General features: G+C 44.6%; 1 protein-coding gene and 1 long non-coding RNA gene across 3 annotated transcripts in view; one reads left to right on the forward strand and one right to left on the reverse strand.

Annotated features, from left to right (window-relative positions):
* The window catches only part of LOC144773050 (transmembrane protein 45A-like), a 489,234-nt gene that overhangs the window by 107,001 nt on the left and 359,689 nt on the right, over window positions 1-22,544 (forward strand). The gene's annotated exons all lie outside the window — the stretch shown is intronic.
* On the reverse strand, window positions 3,911-4,731 carry LOC144771848 (uncharacterized). Its single transcript, XR_013599513.1, has 3 exons — window positions 4,674-4,731; window positions 4,477-4,553; window positions 3,911-4,390 (listed from the first exon to the last, which is right to left on the reverse strand). It is a non-coding gene; the product is annotated as an uncharacterized LOC144771848 (long non-coding RNA).

The following is a 22,544-nucleotide window of genomic DNA, read 5'->3' on the forward strand; positions in this document are numbered from 1 at the left end:
TATCGAAGTTAAAATATCGAAGGTAAAAAATATTGGGAAGCAAATATATCCGATACAAAAATATCGTAATAGGTAAGTAAGTAGAAATATCGAAAAAAATAATATCGTATGACAAAATATCGACAATACAAAATATCGTGTAGTAATGGAAAAAATAAATAGTGTAGGAAAAAATATAATAATTGTAAATAAAAATTTGATAAAAAGGTCTATATTAAAAAATTACAATATATTTAATATAAAAATATTTTTAAAAAACATATATAGTTTTAGGAGCGGGTTATTGGGTTAATAGGGGATAAGGGTGGGAAGTAATTTAAAAATAATTATTAAATTAATATATATTTGTAAAAAAAATGTATTAATAATTAATTGGTAAATAATTAATATTAATTAGTTAATTAATTAATATAATTTTGTACATTATTTTATATAATAATTAATTGGTAATTAATGAATATTAATTAGTTAATTAATTAATATAATATCGTACATAATTGTACAAAATTAATAATTGGTAATTAATTATTATTAATTAGTTAATTAATTAATATAATTTTGGACATAATTTTAAATAATAAATAATTGGTAATTAAATAATAATAATTAATTGGTAATTAATTAATATTAACTAGTTAATTAATTAATATAATTTTGTATATATTTTTAAATAATAAATAATTGTTAATTAATTATTATTAATTAGTTAATTAATTAATATATTTTTTTACATATTTTTAAATAATAATTAATTGGTAATTAATTAATATAAATTAGTTCATTATATTAATTAGCTTCATTTAGTTTAATATATATTTTTTACTTATTGTAAATTATTTTGGAAAAAATAATATTAATAATTAAATGTATTTCTTTACAGCTAATGTGCTAATATATTAACTTTATTGTTATTGTTAATTAATAATTAATTTGTAATTACATAATAATAATTATTTTTGGGTAAAGGAGTATTGTTAGAGTTCAGGGTCAGTTTTCAGTTCTTGGTTAAAGGGGTATTTTTAGGGTTCATGGTCAGTTTTCAGTTTTTGGGTAAAGGGGTATTTCTTGGGTTCAGGGTTAGTTTACAGTTTTTGGGTAAAGGTGTAGTTTTTGGGTTCAGGGTCAGTTTTCAGTTTTTGGGTAAAGGGGTATTTCTTGGGTTCAGGGTAAGTTTTCAGTTTTTGGGTAAAGGGGTATTTCTTGGGTTCAGGGACAGTTTTCAGTTTTTGGGTAAAGGGGTATTTTTTGGGTTCAGGGTCAGTTTTCAGTTTTTGGGTAAAGGGGTATTTTTTGGGTTCAGGGTCAGTTTTCAGTTTTTGGGTAAAGGGGTATTTTTAGGGTTCAGGGTCAGTTTTGGGTTTTTGGGTAAAGGGGTATTTTTAGGGTTCAGGGTCAGTTTTCAGTTTTTGGGTAAAGGGGTATTTTTTGGGTTCAGGGTCAGTTTTAATTTAATGTACGCTGGATTTGGTATAGTAATAATTAAATTATTAGAGACCAACATATACTCACATTTAATATACAGTGCAAAATTTCTGATAAGATTGTTACATTATAGTAAGATAATGATACAAATAGTTCAACATGATTGTAGAAACATTATTTTTATTTATGTTTCACAAATAAAATGTTATTTCATTACAAAATTCTTTTTATTACATTTGGTTTTATAAACATATTTTATAAACACAATGATAAGCAACTATACAGAAGCATTATTATTTTCATACTTTTTGTACAAAAATGAATATTATTTATTATCTCTTTTACATATTGTAATTTCATAAAGAAATGTAGAAATAACAAAAGTATTTTTTACACTTTATTTCAATACATGAAATATTTATTATGTAAGTCACATATTTGTAACACATTTTTCTATTATTATAATTTTTGACAATGTAGTTATATTTCTAGACATTGTTAATATAAATATTATTCTTTTCATAATATGTATTTATTACATTCATTTACATATTTGTTAATCAAATCATTGTAGGATTAAAGTAAATATTTCTTTACAATAATAGAAACTTAATGTTCATTTTTGCATATTTAGTGAAGTATATATATTATATTTTATACTTGGGACTATTTTATTGCATTTGGGTGCTTTATTTTGTAACCGGGTTAGGTCGTTTTGGGTTATTTGGAAGAAGGGCTGATCGCGGTTGGGAGACACTTCACGTCGCTTCAGGTAAGGTTTATTTTATATGTTTTATGTGTATTTTAATGATGTTTTGAGATTAGTGACCTTATATTTTGTGTTGTTGAATGTGAGGGAGGTATGTTTTAGATTTCGAAAACAGATAATTACTTATGGTATATACACGTAGTGTTAGTTAGTTAACTCATTATATATAGAGTGAATTTGAGTCTTTTACGGTATATCTACAAGTGAAATCATCTATTTTAATATGTTTGTACCTAATTACTAGCTAATTAATGTGGGTGGGAATGTCTGTTTTCTATGTTTTTGTCATAGGTGTACGCTACATCGGAAGTTCCGTTTTTTTTTAAAGGAAGTGTTTGTTTGTTTAATTCAACACTGCTTTACAAACACTTCTTTACATTTTTCGGTTTTGCTGGAGCGATTCTTTCTATTTTTCAAATTTTTCGGGTTTTTTATGCTTATTCGATGGCTCTGGATAACGTGGATGTCTTAATTTTGGAACAGTTGTATTTTTACATTTTTTTTGGGTTAATTTGGCACTACCTGGATTACTTTGGTGGACAAGGAGGTTATTGGATTGACAACATGATTGGTAAGTCCTTGCTTTCTTATTTTGTGTGGGTGGGTAATGTTATTTTTATTATGGAATAGTTTTTTACTTGTTATTTAGTTTTAATGTGTGCATATATTATAATAATATCTCTATATATTGCATACATTAAATACTTTAGAAGCTCACGTTACATATTTTTCCATACTTAGGTGATACTTTTAGTGTTTTATAACATTTTGGGAATTAATTAGAGTAGTGTTTTGGCAATGATATTTAGGTATTCTATGCCTTTTGTACTAGGGTAAAGTTTAACTTGTTCTTCCAGGTACTTGTGCATTTGTTTATTTTGCTTTGATGTTTTAGGGACAAGTTCAGTTACAGATTGGTCCATTCTAAATTCCTGGTAGCTCTGTTCTTTCTGTAGGCATTTAATGAAATGTTCTAGAGTAGGTTTGGTTCTGCCAGTTGATTGTACAAATGCATTGTGCCAACCTTCCACTGCATTGTTAGTTTTTGAATCTCCGTTAAGGGTACTTCTGTAAACGTTCCACCAGGGTATGAGGAATTTGGGATTTCGTCTGTGGCCAGATCTGTGGAGTCTGCCTACCCAGGTGTCTTCAAAGTAGTCGAGAAATGGACTTAATTTAGCTTCATTTTGTTTGTAGAAGGGGCTGTCTATAAGAATGTTGTAGTGTTCAGCTACGTCTGTTTCAGGTACATAAGCAAGTGCAATGAGTTTTTTAATTTGGAAAGCAAAAGATGAGTTTGTAGCATATTCGACACTTAGGGTAGTTTTTTGAAGGTGTCTCCATAAACACTGGTTTAAATGATAATAGCAGCCTTGAATGCAGGTATGGGGGTGGATTTTTATGATAGTTGAGAGCATTGCTTGCTCAAAATCAAGAATGATACTTTCAGGAGAAAAATCATTAGTTTTTTGTTTAATTATATTTATTAATTCCATATATGTGGAATTATTTTTGTTTGGTAATAGTGCATATAGCAACGGTATGTTGCAGTTGTGGTAGAGGCAATGTATTGTGTATAATTGGAAAAATGGTTTGGGACAGATGTTAAATGTTCCATCCATCATCCAATATTGGCTTTGCTGCAGTCTAACTAAATTCATACTGGTACCAAAAATTATAAGCCTTTTGTCATTGTTTTCGTTGTCGTAAACTATAAATGGTTGTTTATTTAAAGTTATTATTTGGTTAGCAGTTAAATTTATATCCTGATATGTTCTGGGAGATGGTGTTGTAGAAGTAGTAGCTTTTTTAGTTCGTGCTATAGTTCTTTTTAAGGAGAGGATATTTGGCATTTGAGTTGTGGCAGTTTTTGGGATTTTAGGAATGGCTTCTTTTAAAATGACATTTGTTTGCTTTTGGGAACCTGTACTAGCTTCTTTTATATTTTCCAAAGCTGTTCTAACTTCTATTTCAGTAACATTAGGTGGATGATTGTGTTCCCTAGTATACAGTACTGTAGCTTCTTTAGTTGTTGCTCTGCCATAGCACTTGTTAGAATAATATTTACAACATTTCCAATTAACTTGCATGCCATATTGCTTTTCTTGTGTATAAGTGTAACCCATGTAGCATAGTAATAGTTTTCCTTTCTGGCTGGTCACAAATTCGGCTCCTTCGGTCATTTTGTACTTTGTATATCTATAAAATGTATATATAATAGTTAATGTCAAATTAAATGTGATAAATAATCTATGTTAGTGATAAGTAGGAATGTTTATACTTACGTGTTTTTGAATTTACAGCAAAATTAGGAGCTGCTTGCTTCTTTAGTTGGGGATAATTGTTTGTGATGTTGTTGTAGCTGTTATGAAAAACATGAAAGTTGTATATTATTAATTAATGTTTCGGTACATTTGCAATGTTAGAGCTCATTTCTACTACAAAAGTGTATCTTCATGATTCACATTGTGAAGATACTTACATATTTTTTTAGGTTGGTCTTTGCCAGTATAGTTGTTTCTTCAGCTTCTGGAGAGTAGTTTGTAGTGTTATCTTAAATAAAAAAGGAACATATGTATTAGAATAATCACATGTTGGTATGTTTTTTAATAGATTATCTGGTAATTATGTTCTTTAATATACTTACTTTGTGATTATTATCTGTATTATTCAGAATGTGGAGTTCTGTATTATGTCTGTATATCTATTCGTTGTGTTTGCTCTGTAAATAAACAATATATAATAGAACATAATTAGAACAGTTCTAAATGTTTGTATTGTTTTTCCACATTTATTTCAGTTGCATAATACTTACGTAGTAAAATGTATTGGAGAAATAGTACTGAGGTCCTTAGTTCATTAGTAGTGCAGTTTTCAGTAGTAGAATCTACAGAAAAAAAGAAATATGTGGGGCAAAAGTCATTATTTCTGTGTGTTTAGATTTATGTGCACATAATGAATCAATGTGAAATTACTTACATAGTTATTAGAATCTGTATTCCTAGGGTTTGTTGACAGTTATTTTGAGTAGAATATTCAGTACTCGTTGTATCTAAAAAAAATAGTTTCATATAATTATTTAGCATGTTAAGTAGTATGAATAGCAAAGGGGCACTGGGTATTTAGCAGGTAAGTAAGTAGTATTAGCAAATAATGCACTTTCTATTTTATTTACTTACTTAGAAGATGTGATAGTAGGTTGATAGTCTGGTTCTTCTAGTTGTTGTGCAGCAATTCGGATAGAGATGAATCTCCTTCAGTGACTTTTGGCAAGTAGTTTGTGCTTAGATTTTAATTGTTTATATAGGGGAGTGTCAGTAGTAATTACTTTGCTATTGGTTCATTAAAAAAATTAGGTTTGTGATTGGTTAGTTAGTATATTTGAATTTCAGTTGTGATTACTTTGTAATAGAAGTGAAAAACAAAAACAAATTATAAAATTATACAAAGTAGTATAGAATATTTTTATATGTGTAGGTGATATAATTATACCAATAGGATATTTTTGACAAATTAATAGTGTGTCTATAGTATTAATTTAAGTATTGTGTGTTTATTTAGATGTGAAAACATATAAAACGTTAATTAATTATGCAAACAGATGCATATAAAAAGTCGATATAGCTGATAATCCGATATTGAAGTGCACGATATTTTTGATGTCGATATTATAGTTAATGTCATTATTTTTTGTAGATAGCGATATTTTTTTTTCCGATGTTAATGTAGTCGATATAAAAGTAAACGATGTTTTTGTATATCGATATTAAAAAATCGATATTCGTGTATATATCTAGTTAAGTATAGGAACCCGATATTTTTGATTTCGATATTTTTGCTCCGATATTTTTGTACGTCGATATTGTGAATCTCGATATTTTGTCAGACATTCGTAGGAGGTAGTACATGGAATACAGAAACCATGGGTCTTAAATACTGGGTTTCTTGAAAAGTAAGCATGGAGACTCAAATAGAAGGTACAGGAATACACAGGAATAGCTATCGACTAACATGGTCAGACAAATATCACTTACTCAGCAAAGTGGGAGGGGAGACAGAACTGCTTACATCAGTTGAAATAGCCTGACAGTTACATTCTAAAACAGGTGCATTCTGGCAGCTACGGGCCTTTCTGAGCTCACACATTGATCTGGCTCAGTACTGAAGGAGTTAACTACAGTTGATGAATCAAGCAGAATAGAAAGGCAAACAACAGCGAAGTTGGAAGAATCACATGGCTAACAAAATGGGTGCCACAAAAAATGGCTTCAGCTCATGCTATTGCCAATTTCTGTTGATTCCCACAACATATTGGCGCCGGCACCACGAGACTCAATCATAAAGGGTCCATGACTTGCGGTGCGCAGACTTGGTGGCACAGGATACACTGCGGCCAGCACAGGCACACTGCCACGGGACGGTGACTTTCGGTGCACTGAGGTAGGGGCACCTAAAGAGCTGAGCGGGTGTGCAGCCTGTGATGATGCCGCGTCCTGGTGGACCGGACTGGTAAGGATTTGTGTGAACCCTGCTGGACCACAGTGTAGGCCTGAACCAGTGGGCAGCGTGGGCCTACCGCCACGTGGTGTTGCCTTGCGCGTCACAGAGTTAGTTGCATATAAAGGGCTGAGCGGGTACGCAGCCTGCGATGATGCCGTGTGCACGGATATGATCTCTGCCATAGCGAAATCAAGACCCAGAATTAAGTGTGTGACCTGATGGCCCGTGGAGCGGGGCTGCATGATGTGGAGGCTGTCATGGTCGCGGGCCCCGTGCTTGGAGCTTGCACTGGCACGTGGTGGGCCCTCTTGGAGACACGCCGGTGGCAAAAGGTGAGCAGTGAGGCCTGGCTACGCAGGGGCAGGCAGTCACCGCTGGGCGGTGGGAGGGGCTGGGGTGCAGCAGCCTGTGTGCACAGGGGCAAGCAATGATGGCCTGTGCAATTGTATGTACTCTGCCATTCATAAATCTGGACTCTGTTTCAGATAAGGGACCTGGTGGACTGCAGCGCATACCGGCACGTGGTTGGAGACACACCGGTGGCAGCAGGTGAGCAGTGAGGCCTGGGTCCACAGTGTCGACTCTCTCCTTCTCCCTCTCTTCTTTTCACTGTCTCTCTCCCATTCTTTATTTCTTTTTCTCCCTCCCTCTCCCTCTCACTCTCTTTGCTTCTTTCTTTCTCTATCACTCTCCCTTTCTTTCTCTCTCTCTTTCCCTATCTCTCCCCCTCTTTCCCTCTTTCTCTCCCTCTCTTTCTCTATCTCTCTCTCTCTCTCTCTTTCCCTCTTTCTCTCTCTCTCCCTCCCTCTCTTTCTCTCTCTCTCTCTCTCTCTCTCTCTCTATCTGACTTTCGCTCTCTCTCTCTGTCTAGAATTTTGTCTTGCAGGTTGTGACTTACAGATTGTCCTGAGGAGACCCGCCATGACTCTTCAAAATAGTTGTTTTGTGTTTAATTTGAACAAAATGATTTGTTTTGAAATTCAAAGATGATTGAATGATTCTCCTTTTTCTGGTCACACATGCATGGTGGGTGTTGTGATTGTGCGACATCAGGCGAATTGTTTTGTTCATGATTTCGTAAAGTTGATGTGACATATCTTTTTCCACGCAGGGGGGTTACCCAGAGTAGGGCCCTGAGGAGGGGGAGTCCTGGGGACAGTGGCGGTGGGTGTTGTGGCCCTCCTGGGTGTCCGAGCTGCATGATCAGTGGCTCCATTGCATATGTTGTTCTTCAGGTGTGGCTCTGGGCTGGGCTCCCTGTTCGGGTGCAGGTTGTCGTCCGATTTTACACCAGGTAAGAGCAGGTGTTAAATCCCTGCTACTAACGTGCCTTATTGCCTGTTTTGGGATTTTATCGCCGATCTTTCTGGTCGTTGTGAATGTTTCGAAGTGGTATTGTTACAGCTTTTTGCACGGGAACGCCTAGTCTGCATGTCATTACCGATAATTGTCATCTGTGGCGATGTTTTTTGCGGCTGCTATCGCAGGGAAACTGGTGATATTGGATGTTAGCACCAGCTAGTGAATGGGGAGATGAATTTATAGTGACTTTAGCTGCGATAAAGTGCAGATAACTGTGCTATAAGTCCTTGAGAATATGCCCCCAAATGCCTTGTCTTCGTCTCTTAGTTATTCAGGATGGTTCACACCACTGAAATGGGAACAGGTAGCTCCTTAGGTAACACTGACATAGCCAAACACTCAAGGTAAATATAGATACCTGTGAAGTCAATCAGTATGGTATCTTTGTTAGGTGTCAACAAATATGGACCCTCCCAAGTCTCTAAATGAGAATGCCAGCGACAACGCCGGAAGTACTCCAAGATCTACCTAAGCTCAGGAGCCCAGAAGGTGCTGTCACCTGGAGTGCAGCAGCCACACATAGAAGCCAGATTAGATGGTATGACATTAACACAGGAGCCAAGAGCAAAATTGAGTTCTATAGAAGGTGGGAAACTGCAAGCAAATAGTAAACAAAGTAATCAACTGAGGGAACCAAACAACCAGTCCGTTGCAAGGTCACTTGTTAACACTACCTTTGCTTCCTAAATTGTCCCAGAAGCACCTTATCAATTTTCCTGAATGGAATGGTCCATACCTTTTGCCTATCCTGGAAGGCCTTGCACCTGTGCCTCGGCCCCAGTTGACAATGCCCTGTCTTCCGCAACCTTTAGGTATCATATATCAGTGTTTTAATTGATATTCTTGTAACTCCTCTATTCCTTGCTTTTGTCGAGTGATGACACAATATCAATCTCATACATCAACAGTCACCAAACTTTGTGCCCCATTGGGTGAGGAATCTCCTCTGACGTCTTTAAAAGTGAACCTAACCACACCTCAAAAACTACTCACTCTCGAATAAATACCGTTACCTCTGCTATTCCACCAAGAACTAATACATCACCACCTTCTGTCAGTAGTGTTATTTAGTATGTATCCTTCTCATTACGCAATTGCTCCACAACATCTCCACAACCAACTTCACCTTTAAAGCCAAGGACATCATGGGTTGATTGCTAGCCTTTACAAGGACTCGGCAGATTCCTCCTAATTATCTTTGTATAGCAGGAAACACAACAATGCAGTTCCCCCTACATTTGTGCCTGAACCTAAAGTTCGGGAAAAATGTATACAGGCTGGTGTAATAGATGTCAATGTCAAACCTGTCTACTTTTTTTATCCTGCAGCAATCTTCATGACCGAAACTAGAAGACCCAGAATGTTTCAAACATACTGATTCACCGGGTTTGACTCGACAGGAACGCGACAATGAAGCTTTGCAGGCTGCACAGAGCCCTTGTCTTTATAGCGCACCACTTATGCGCTCTAGTTCATAGTTTTACGTATCCTGAACTTTACGATTAAGTTTTTAACATCGATACTCTGAGCCCTGAAGAAGCTCGCATGGCAAAACGCGTAGGCTGTGTTTCTTAATTCGCTTGTATATTATCAAACGATGAATAAAAAGGAAGTACGACAACACTAAGAATGATTTGCCTCTGACATCGTGATTTTTGCTGGCCTGTGGACTAACCCAAGGATTGTGTTCAGACCAGTGCTTAATTTGAACCGATAGCTGCAGGTGAGTCCCACCAGCACTTATTTCTGGGGAACAGCACTGATTTCTGCTTATCAGTTTTTGACCCAGAGCGAGAGAGAGAAACATACACAAAGGGGAAAGAGGCAGAAGAGAAAGACAGTAAAACATAGACAAGGGAAGAAATTAGGGATAGAAAAGAATCTGCCAGAGTGAGATGAAGGGAGTGTCTGGTGGTGAGTCATGGGGTGGAATCAAGACTATACAGTCTTAGTATTCAGCACCCAGATATTGTAGCAGTATATATTCAGGCTTCTTGGCAAAACTTTGGACAACAGCACTTAGTCTTTTACAAATTAAGCACTGGTTCAGATATCTCTATTTATGTGCCTCTCTCTTTTTTGTTTGATCTGTTTATTAAAGATTTTAGTTGTTTGTGAACATGACAATAAAACGGATGTATGTCATTACAACGCGGGCTTTACACCGCGCTACCATTATGATGCAGCCATCACAACGCTGGAGGCGCTGGATTTACGAATAGTATGATTTACTATTCCAATTCCAGCCCACGTAACAGTAGGGAAGGTGTTGGAATAGTAAACCATACTATTCTTTAGTATATAGCGCCATCCAGCGCAAGTCGTTGTAACGACTTGCGTTGTGATGGCTGTGTCGTAATGGTAGAGCGGTGTAAAGCCTGCGTTTTAATGGCTGTCTCTCAATAAAACAATATACTATCATAAAATTCGCCTTCAATGTCAATGGACAAATATAAAATCCAAATAACATGGCAATAACACGCTGGCATGATTATATAATAAACATAGGTATACCTAGTAATAACATTGTTGTACATCCCAGTAATAATGGCAACTCCTCCCTCCCACAAGAGTACTATACTAGCACGTAGTGATGCAACATGATTTCTATTATGCAATATACAACACATTGTTTAATTATGATGCTTATGGCTTCACTCCGCCACTTCACATAAATCTGTGTATGGAGTCAAACTTTTTTATTAGAACACCAAACGTGGGACAAACTATCGGGAAAAGGAGTTGGGAAGGGTAATGAGAGCCACAGAGAGGGAGGAAATAAGACACAGATCTTTAATGTTGCACATCAGTATCCAGTCCAGTCCATCATCCTATATGTGAATCGACAGATCACCAAAAGAAACAATCATTCGGCAAAGGGGATGGGGTCTCAATCCTCCCAGCTATTCCCACCTCGGTGCCAAAATATACCCCAGTCTAACACATTAGTCAGCATAAATGGGAGAATCTATTGAATCATCCAGTACCAGCAAACCCTGTAGTGCACATACCACGCACATTTATGTGCCTCTCTTATTGTGTGTTTATAATCCCAGAATGTAACCTTGTTGTTGATAGAAAAAAACAAATTGGCAAAGGTGTCACGGGTAGTGAGTCACCCAGCCACTAGGCCCCAAACCAGATGTTGTGCACCTCAAACCTCCGGTCGGGTGCAACTGGAGGATATAAATAAAGGGGAGTTGGATCACTCAAGGTCTTTGCCGATATCTAACCACCAGAGTGTGCTGTGTCTATTACTTGCTTCCCTGAACTGTAGAATGAGTCTCCCTGTAGGGCAAGTGTGCATTGACAACGAGGATTCACCCGGTGCCTGGAGTTGCCTCGATCCTGCCGGGGCAGCCGCAGCTCCCTGTGGCTCCACCTTCACAGCCCCACCTGTGCTCCAGCGCTGAACATTGTGCCTGTGTGAGCTCTTGCTTTGCACACATGGCCCTGCAAGCGCACTAGCCCTGGGTGTCACACATGTGTCAGTGCTTGTTTGCTGCTGCTCCTCATTGGCTGTGCCACCTGGTTGTTGCACCTGTATCAGTGTTTGGTTTGGAGCTACATCAGTGGCACAGCTGTTCTCAAGGCCCAGACACGACCCCGGATGGCAGATCTGCAAGGACCTCCTGTGCTGGCTCACATCTGGCCTTTCCATCTCTGGGCCGGTCACCCCACGCACCGTGCACACTCCCCGTGAGTGAGCCCAGGCTGCCCCCGATCCCGCCGAGTGCCGCCGCTGCCCGCAGCTGTGCTCCTGTTCCCTGAACGTTTGTTTTTTGCCTCTGTTTCGTGTTTTCATATTTGCCTCTGTTGCGTGTTTGCCTCTGTTGCGCGTTTCGTATTTTCCTCTGTTGAGTTATTGTGTATTTTGCCCCCGTTTTTTCGTCGTTGCCTCTGTTGCTGCGCATTTCTGTCCCTCTTGTTGTGCCCAGTCGCGTTCCCGCCCGCTCCCCACCGCTACTCCCCTGCGGCCCGCCCCTTTATTTTCTGTATCCCTCCCATTGGCCGCCCCACTCCCACCTCCCAGCTGCTCCTCCCTCCCACTTCGCCATTTATGGCGGAGTGCATGCGTACGCGCAGCGTTCACGTGCAGCGGGTGCGCCGATTGTGCGCCGAAGGAGCGCCAGAGGCAAGCCCGTCTACGTGCCTGGACCGCGTCCAGCACAAGAACCCCTGGGCCCGGCAGATGCCAGCCCACCCGCCGGACTTACGACGCCGCCACCCTCAACACACTCAACACCAGCCGGATCCCCGGTTAATACCGAGCCACCCGGAGCTGCACCCACGGACCCTTCACCTGCCAAGCCTGCAAGGTCACCTGCCTCCGGACCTGCACTACACCCGCCAAGCCGAGCACCAGCAACAACCACCTGAAATGCATCCTTCTCAACACCCGCTCCGTCCACAGACACGCTCTGGAACCTCCTCGACACCACATCTCCAGACGTCGCCTTCCTCACGGAAACCTGGATGAACGCCTCCTCAGCGCCCGACATCGCCATCGCCATCCCGGACGGATACAAGATCACCCGGAGGGACCACACCAACCAGACCGGAGGAGGCATCACCATCGTACACAAGAACACCATCCGCATCACGACCAACTCCGACGACACCCTCACAGCCGCCGAACACCTGCACTTCCAGATACACACCGACCCCAAGACCACACTCAGAGGCACCCTCATCTACAGACCCCCGGGACCACGCACACAATTCAGCAAAGACATCGCAGACTTCATCAGCCCGCACGCCCTCCCCTCCGCCGACTACATCCTCCTAGGGGACCTCAACTTCCACTTGGAGAACAACAATGACAGCAACACCTTCACCCTGCTGGACAACCTCGCCAACCTCGGACTCAAGCAACTGGTGAACACCCCCATCCACTACGCCAGACACACGCTTGACCCAGTCTTCTCCTCCAGCAAGTACATCTCCTTCAGCCACGCCACCGGACTTCACTGGACAGACCACAGCTGCATCCACTTCCGAAGGACCACGACCCACCACCACCCGCAACAGGTTCCCCGCAGGAGCTGGAACAAGATCACCACCGACCAGCTCACCACATCCCTGAGCCAGAACCCTCCCGCCAGCTCAACAGACCCCAGCCAAGCAGCCAACAACCTCACACAGTGGATCACCATCTGCGCAGATGACCTCGCTCCACTGAAGACCCCTCCCAGCAGACCCGGCAGCAAGAAAGCCCCCTGGTTCACCGACGAACTCAAGGGCTCCAAGAAGAACTGCCGCACCCTCGAGAAAGCCTGGCACAAAGACCCGACTACAGACAACATGACCGCCCTCAAGCACGCCACCCGCAACCACCACCAGCTGATCCACACCACCAAGAAGACAGCATTCAAGGAACGACTAGGCAACACGCCCACAACAGCAAGGAACTCTTCAGCATCGTCAAAGAGCTCTCCAACCCCAGTGCCGGAAACAACAACATCACTCCCTCGCAAGACCTCTGCAACTCACTCGCCTCGTTCTTTCACAGCAAGATCGCAGACATACACAACAGCTTCAGCACACAGCCCACGCACACTACCACCGAACCGACGCCCTCCCCACCACCCTCCGCGCCTGGACCCCGGTCAGCACCGAAGACACCATCCGCACGATGAATACCATCCACTCCGGATCACCAACCGACCCATGCCCCCACCACGTCTTCAACAAGGCCGACTCCGTCATCGCACCCCATCTCCGGGACATCATCAACTGCTCCTTCAACACCGCCACCTTCCCGGAGAGCTGGAAGCATGCCGAACTCAGCGCCCTACTAAAGAAACCATCAGCGGACCCCACCGACCTCAAAAACTACCGCCCCATCTTGCTCCTCCCTTTTCCTGCCAAAGTCATCAAGAAGACCGTCAACAGACAGCTTGCCGCCTTCCTCGAGACTAATGGATCCCTCAACCACTCGCAATCCGGTTTCCGAACCAACCACAGCACCGAGACCGCCCTCATCGCAGCCACCGACGACATCCGAGCCCTGCTCGACAACGGGGAAACAGCGGCCCTCATCCTCCTGGACCTCTCCGCAGCGTTCGACACTGTCTGCCACCGCACCCTAGTGCAGCGCCTCAACAACATCGGAATCCAAGAGAAGGCACTCGAGTGGATCATCTCCTTCCTCGCCGGAAGAACCCAGAGAGTCGGCCTCCCCCCGTTCAGATCCGCGGCCACCGAAGTCATCTGCGGCGTACCACAAGGATCATCTCTCAGCCCCACCCTCTTCAACATCTTCATGAGCCCCCTCGCGGCCATCGCACACCAACACAACCTCAACATCATCTCCTACGCCGACGACACCCAGCTGATCCTCTCCCTCACCAACGAGCCTGCCACCGCCAGAACCAACCTACACGAAGGGATGAAAGACGTAGCCGAGTGGATGAAGAACAGCCGCCTGAAACTGAATTCAGACAAGACGGAAGTCCTCATCCTGGGATCATCACCCTCTGCCTGGGACGACTCCTGGTGGCCCCCTTCCATGGGCAGCGCACCCAAACCAACAGACCACGCATGCAACCTGGTCTTCATCCTGGACTCCTCCCTCTCAATGACCAGACAAGACAACGCCGTCTCATCGTCATGCTTCAACATCCTACGCATGCTCCGAAAGATCTTCCGATGGATTCCCTCCGAAACCAGGAAGATGGTCACTCAGGCACTCGTCACCAGCCGACTGGACTATGGAAACACCCTCTATGCCGGAACCACAGCCAAACTGCAGAAAAGACTCCAACGCATCCAGAACGCCTCCGCATGACTCATCCTGGACATCCCCTGACACAGCCACATCTCCGGACACCTGAGAGACCTGCACTGGCTCCCCGTCAGCAAAAGAATCACGTTCCGACTCCTCACCCACGCACACAAGGCCCTCCACAACCTGGGACCCAGGTACCTCAACAACCGCCTGACCTTCTACACTCCCACCCGCCAGCTACGATCGACCAGCCACGCCCTCGCCGCCGTGCCACGCATCCGAAGAGCCACCACGGGAGGAAGATCCTTCTCCTACCTGGCGGCCAAGACTTGGAACTCCCTCCCCATCCACCTCCATCTGACCCAAGACCACCTCTCCTTCAGGAAGCAACTCAAGACCTGGCTGTTCGAGCAGTAGCGGACCCCCCCCTCCCCCAAGCGCCTTGAGACCCTCCGGGTGAGTAGCGCGCTATACAAATGTTATGATTGATTGATTGATTGATTGTCGTCATTGGAAGGTCCGCTCCAGATTGGATCATTAGTGGTGGGTGGCCCTGTCCGAAGTGCAGGCCTGCCCCTCTCCCGAGAAACTCATACAGGGGTTATGCCCAAATCACCCTCTTATACATGAGCAAGAGACATCAATGATGTATATAAAAAAAAGCAAAGAGTAAAGAGGGATCAATTCAACATTTATTTTCATACAAGGTACAATTAATTACCCTGATGTTCTCAAAATTATTTATAAATCCTATATATCCATACGTCAATCAAACTTATATACGTGTCAAAGGACGGGGTGGGGCACAAATAAACACAATTATATATATACACTTCATAAATTTCAAACAAAAAACAAAAATACTCTCAGTACATTAAATTACATTCATATCTATATTACAAGACATAATACATTATATACACAACCTGTACAACATATACAATACATACATAAATCAAAGAATATATACAAGAAGAATATACCCTTAATGAAAATAAACTATCACGGTGTACACTCCTAATTTAGAAATGTTACACTTGGAGGAAATCCAAGATGCGCCAGAGGTGAAACACCCCTAACTACTTATTTTGTAGGCGTTATACTCTTTTAACCAACTCAACACTTAGGGGATTCCTCATTAAAGTGTCGACGCAGTCGCGGTCGCGTTTCAGCCGGTCATTTCTATAGGCTTCATTAGGACAAGGGTATAATGTCACTTCAGAGGGAGTGAAGTAAACACTTTACACTCCCAAATTTACTGGGAGAGTCCGCACAGCAACTCAATCCTAAGGTTCAATGCACATCTAAAAGAACACAGTCCTTCGGGGCATCATATGTCACCCACACGTCACTCTTCAAATACAAAAAAGCGGCTCTCCTTACTCCTTTTAAAGGAGGTCCCCGTCATCTAATACGTTCCTTAAGTTCACCAAACTTCATCCGTCCAAACATTCTCCTGCAGTGGACATCGCAACATCCAGGGGAATCCACCGTCAACCCCAGTGACTTTCCAAGAAGTGAAGTGACAATTTCCTTCTTACTGTGCTGAGCACACGATTCCTGCACCACGGCTGATAATGCCAATGATGCGTGCGCCCACCTTTTCCTACAGCTCCTTCGCAGCACAATTCGATGAGGGTACTTCAACCATTCAGTGAGCTGCCGGATCCTGCCACACTTGCCCCTATATGGAAGACGTGGGTGAGCCCGCTCAGTATTTACATTCAAGACGCTCCCGAAACTGATGGTGCAGTCAAGCGTTACCTTCTACTTCATTATGCAGGGGAAGAGATTTACAAAGTATTTGAACACCTACCCAACTAGGTGCAGAGGATGACTAAGACGCTGCTGTGAGGGCCCACAACACTAATTTCAACCCCCAGCTGAACCCTGTTTTTTAGCATTTCAAGCTACGCCAAGCAAACCAGCATGAAAAAAAGACAATTGATAACTTTTACACCCCCCTACGCAAATTGGCCAGCACCTGTACTGCTGATGACCTATCAAATGAAATTTGTGCACAGAACATTCAGGGGTGCCGGTCTAAGACCCTCTGGGGTCTGATTCTGACACAACACAACATCATTCTTTTTTTTTGTTTTTTTAAAACTCTTTTTATTAACAGTGCTCAGTCTGATTGACATATCCATCAATTGGTCACAGTGCATTGGATAAACAGGCAGTGTAAGGCATACAGAATAATCACAGTTAGCCAGCATCAAGACAATCACAGTAGAACTCATTATTCTAGGTGTCCCCCCATCCCCCTGTACCTTCTACAAGGGCCCCATATCTTCTTCCATTTTTTAGGGCAACCCCTGCTTTTATAAATGGTCTCCTCTGCCCTCTGGCACCAGTCCAGGTCCCGCTCCCATTGATCCCACTGCGGAGGCGCTGCACCTCCCAGGCCCTGGCGATGTTTCATTTAGCCACGCCCGCCACCATAGCCAGCCAGAGTTCCCCATATCTGGTCCAATCGGTGGGACCCTTTATCAATAAAAGCAACCATTTGGGTTCCCTCGGAACCGGAGACCCCACCACCTCTGTCATTATGTCCATGACCTTGGTCCAGAAGGTAAGATCTCCGGACATTCCCAAAGTATGTGGTAAAAGGACCCTTCCCCTCCACATCCCCAAGCACACAAAGAGGACTGGCACCCCCAGGTATACAACAGAGTGTGGGGGTAGTACACCCGGTGCAGAATTTTAAGTTGCACCAACCGGAACCAGACTCTGATCGCAATTTCCCGTGGGCTCTGCAGGGCGTCCTGCCAATCATCATCGTCCAAGGGCCCCAGATCCCTCTCCCAGGTTTCCCTTAAAGACACCAATGGGTCTAGCATATTGTTGATTAACTTACGGTAGATCGTAGACGTTGGCCTGTCCAGAATGGGATCCAGCAGTAACCGATCCTCCATGGGGGAGTATTCCGGGATGGACACATCCCCTCGCATATGGGATCGCAGCGCGTGTACAAGATGCATGTAGTGAAAGTGCTGCGAGTCCCGCAACTCATATTCCTTCTGTAAATATGCAAACAAGCGTGGGGCATCCCCCTTCAACATATCCCCCAAATAGTCAATGCCAATGAGCTGCCAGCCCCTGAAGCCCTGCAGTCTGGCCACCTCACTCAGCTGAACCCCTATCCATAAGGGAGTCCGACCCATCAGGGACCCCGTCCACCCTGGAAACCGACTCGCTTCTTTCCAGCATTGGACCACTACTCCGGTATGTGAGGGCAAATCAGTGCGCGCCCTCCTGGTGTACAATAGGGACTCGCAGTTTCCGCCAGGCATCACTGAGCGATCTACTCTATAGGCCGGCTCATACCTATCCGTATACACCAAGTCGTTCACCACCTGCAGCTGGGACGCCCAGTAGTATAACTGCACGTCTGGCAGGGCCAGCCCACCGTCGTACACCCCCGTGTCAGCTTGCACAACGCTATCCGAGGGGCACCCCCGTCCCAAAGAAGCGTCCGCACCACCTGAGATGCTATTTTGAAGAATCCCGGCGATATCGGATATGGGGTGTTCTGCAGGAGATACAATAGGCGGGGCAATGCCAGCATTTTGAACATTGCCGCGCTGCCCATCAGGGATAGAGGCAGCATGCGCCAGTGGCTCACATCCGTGAGCAGGCGCTTCAACTGGGGCTCAAGGTTTTTGGTGAAAAACTCTGCTTTGTCTCTAGTAATAAACACCCCCAAGTACCTGAAGCCATCACTCGCTACCACCGCCGGACATCTAGACGGTATCCGCGGAGGCGGGCCGGACAGGGGAAAGATGACCGATTTCGACCAATTGATCCTAGCCCGAGTAGCTTCCAAAGAGCTCAAAGAGGTGGAGGGCCTGCGCCATCAACTGGTAGGGCCTAGCCATGTAGAGCACAATGTCATCAGCATACAGGCTAATGCGCTCCTCCCAGTCATCGGCAAAAGTCAGGCCCCGAAACGAGCGGTCCCTTCTAACCCAGTGTGCTAAAGGCTCCAATGCCAAGGAAAATAGAAGGGGGGATAGGAGGCAACCCTGTCTTGTACCCCGCATGAGCTGGAAGTCTCTAGAAACCGTACCATTCACCCACACCCGCTCCATAGGTTGTTCATACAGGAGGCGCACCCAACTGCAAAAGATCAGCCCGAAGCCCAATCTGCGCAGGACCATGAAGAGGTATGGCCATTCAATACTATCAAACACCATTGATGCGTCCAATGCCATCAATGACGTCTGCGTGTCCCCAACCCCCTCCGTCATGCACAGTACGCCATACAGACGTCGCACATTATGCCTGGTACTTCTGCGCGACTGATCAATGTGGACCAGGTCAGGTAGTAACAGGAGCAGCCTGTCCACCAGGACCTTCACTAGCACCTTTGTCTCCATATTGATGAGGCAGATCGGCCGGTAGGAGGAGCAAAAATCAACCGGCTTGCCTTCCTTATGTAGAACCACAATTGTGGCCTCTCTCTGGTCCGATGGTAATACGCCGACCTGACGTGCCTCTAGGTGCATCCTTAGAAGGGGTCCCATAACGATATTTAATTGTTTCTTGAAGCTCTTAACTGGCAGCCCATTAGGACCCTGCGCCTTGCCCGATTGCATGGAGCTAAGTGCGGCTCCAACTTCCTCTCCGGACAAAGCCGTCTCCAAGGCATCACTCTGGGACTGCGACAGGGTGGGAAGCGCAAAATCCTGAAGGAATTCTGCACAATCCTGCTCCGTCTAAGTACATACCGGAGTATAAACCTCCTCCAGAAACGTTGCGAACGCCTCCGTGATGTCAGTACTTGTGGTCACCAGGGCGCCCGACTTATCTCGAACTGCCGCTACCCAGGAGCGCTCTCTGTCTCTACGTTCCAGCCATGCTAGGAGCTTAAGGGCTTTGTCTCCGGCATCATATATACGGTGCTGCGTGGCAAGGGCATAGGCCCACGCCTCGCCCTCCGCTAGAGCCCTGAGCTCTTTCTGTTTAAGTGCCAGGGCATGGCGACTCTTCGGTGAGGAAACCACCTCTTACCCCCTCTCCAGTTCTATGATTTCATCCTCTAACCTCCTAATCTGTAAGGATTCCTCCTTCTTTTTGGCTCCAATCAGGGCCTGAGCCTATCCCGTAAGATGGTCTTATACGCCTCCCACAGAACAATATGTGATGCTACGGATCCCTGGTTTTCCTCAAAGTAGAGCTGGAAGCCCTCCCTGAGCTTGTCACTTAATTTATCATCATGGAGGTGCCAGGGGTCTATCCGCTGGAACGCGGCCTTATTTACGACTGGCCCCCTCAAGGTGGCACCCACCGGCGAGTGGTCTGAGAGACCTGAGCCATGATTTAAGGGTCTGAAAATTCCCCCAATTGGCCGTCCGAGCCAAGAGGGGATCCAGTCTCAAGAAGGACCTTTGCCTAGCTGAGTAAAACGTGTATTGTCTCACAGAGGGATGATGTGCCTGCCATAGATCGCTCAGGCCAAAGGACTCCAGGAAGCCCTGTAGCCCCAACTCCCCCCGATATCCCTGCCCCCGCCCGATCTGTCGATATCCGCTATAAGGACTGCGTTCATATCTCCACCCACCATGAGCATCCCCAGGGAAAGACCCGTCAAGAAGGCACCCAGTCGGGCATATATTGTTGAGTGGAGGCCCGGCGGGACATAGCTTGAGCAAAAAACAATCGTACGTCCCTCCCATCCTCCCGCCACTGCCACCATGCACCCCGAATCATCTGTCCACTTCCCAGAAAGTACGAGAATGCCCAACCCCCTGGAGCCAGATGTGAAGCCCGAGTGGGCAACCATTCTGTAGCCAAAACGATCCAGTGCCCGGCAGCTGTTGCCCCGCAAATGCGTCTCCTGTAGGAGAACTACATCCAGGGAGTGTCGCTTCAGATGCTGTAGTACAAGGGTTCTTTTAATCTTGTTGCCTAGGCCATTGACGTTCCACGTCCAAATCCTAGCCTGTGTCTCGGAGGCCATTTAGCAATCGTGTCCCACCCACTGTAGGACTGGAACCTACAACCTTGCCAGGAACTGCCCGCCGGTGCTGCCCAAGAGGAACTGACAAAGAGATGAGCATAACCAACCCGTTTCTAACACCCCCCACCCCTCCCCTGTAACAACCAAACACTCCATCCCCCCAACTCCCCCCTCCCTCTCTCCCTGCCTCCCTGCCAGGTGAGCCTACAACCACCCACCAGTGAAAAATGCAGAGTGCCTGTTGCCCTAAATCCACAACAAGGAACATACCAGAGGAAACGTGGGATCCCTAGCCCGAGGAAGATGCACATGTATCATATCGGATCGTACCCCTCCCATGCAGATCGCCACCCCCGGCGTCCCACCCACGGCAATGCACCCCCAGGCCTCGGCCCAGCAAACAATGCGACCCCAAGTTTTTGAGCAACCTCAGTCAATGTCTCACATCAAGGTCCTGTGGGGAGGCAGACACCCCCAACCTCCAGAACCCAAGCCCTCCAGCTCCCCACCTCAATTACGTAAAATCGCAGTTCAGGCAGGGACATCGACGTAGTTATGCAAGCCCCTACCATACCATAGTCACTCCGCCTCCTGCCGTTCCTCAACTCTGGGAGCCCTCCCTGGATCTGGGCTCGGCCCTAGGCCACCTGCGGATCTTGCCGCTTGCTCCGCCGTCCCACCGTACGTCATCCTTCCAACTAGTCGGCGGCATCTGCTGGTGCATCGAAAAAGTAGGCTTTGTCTCCGTCCAGAACCTTGAGCAGGGCCGGGAACAGCATAATGCAGAACACCCTTCAAACACCATCAAATGAGTGCCGCTGGCGTTGTACCTAGAGTGTAAAATAAGGAAAAAACGGATAACTGCATTGTCCCGATGTAGGACTCCATGGATTCGTGCCGCCTGCAATATGGCGTCTCTATCCAACAAACAAAGAATAGGCCAGCACACTTTGCGAACAAATAGTAACAATTATACAGTCAAAGCACACAAAGTATTCCAAAGAAGAGTCGATGTTGTAATTATTTTTGATTTCATCCTACATTGAGGAGGACTATACTGCCGGAACTACACTATACTCGGAGACATACTAATCTATGAAAAAGTACTTGGAACATAACAGACCTCAATGTGGGACCTTACAAATTAATCTTAAAAAATACTTGGTCATAATACTTGAGAAACAATTAGATAACAGCGCTACAGATACATACTTAAAACCCTGAAGAAGTCCGTGTGTGGACAAAACGCGCTGGCAGTTTCAAAAGGTTTTAAACAAAGAAAAATAAAGGATGAAATCGAAAATAATTACAACATCGACTCTTCTTTGGAATACTTTTTGTGCTTTGACTGTATAATTGTGACTACTTGTTCGCAAAGTGTGCTGGACTAATTTTTGTTTGTTGGATTCTGGGTGAGCTGGTGGTATTTCGACCAGCCTCTCACTTATTGGAGGTATACGGAAATGTGCCTCAAGCCCCTTCTGCACCTTTGATTTTGATAAAAAGGGATATTAGGACGTGTGCGGGCATCTATGCTTTGATTCCCAAAATTTGTGCAATCTGGAGTCTCTATCCCTAAAGTAAAGGATGCGGTCAATGATCGTGCACGGGGGGAGCTCCTGGCTTCGGCTTACCGCCCAGGGACCTGTGCGCCTGCACAACAGAAAAGATGTTCCAGAGGTGCTTCGGCTTCAAGTGGTTCAGGATAAGGTCCTCAACAAAGAAGTCCATCGAGGGCCCCTCCATCCCCTCTGGAACACCCACTATACGAATGTTATTGCGCCTGGCACGGCCTT

The sequence above is a fragment of the Lissotriton helveticus genome, chromosome 8, assembly GCF_964261635.1.
Source record: "Lissotriton helveticus chromosome 8, aLisHel1.1, whole genome shotgun sequence".
NCBI lineage: Eukaryota > Metazoa > Chordata > Amphibia > Caudata > Salamandridae > Lissotriton > Lissotriton helveticus.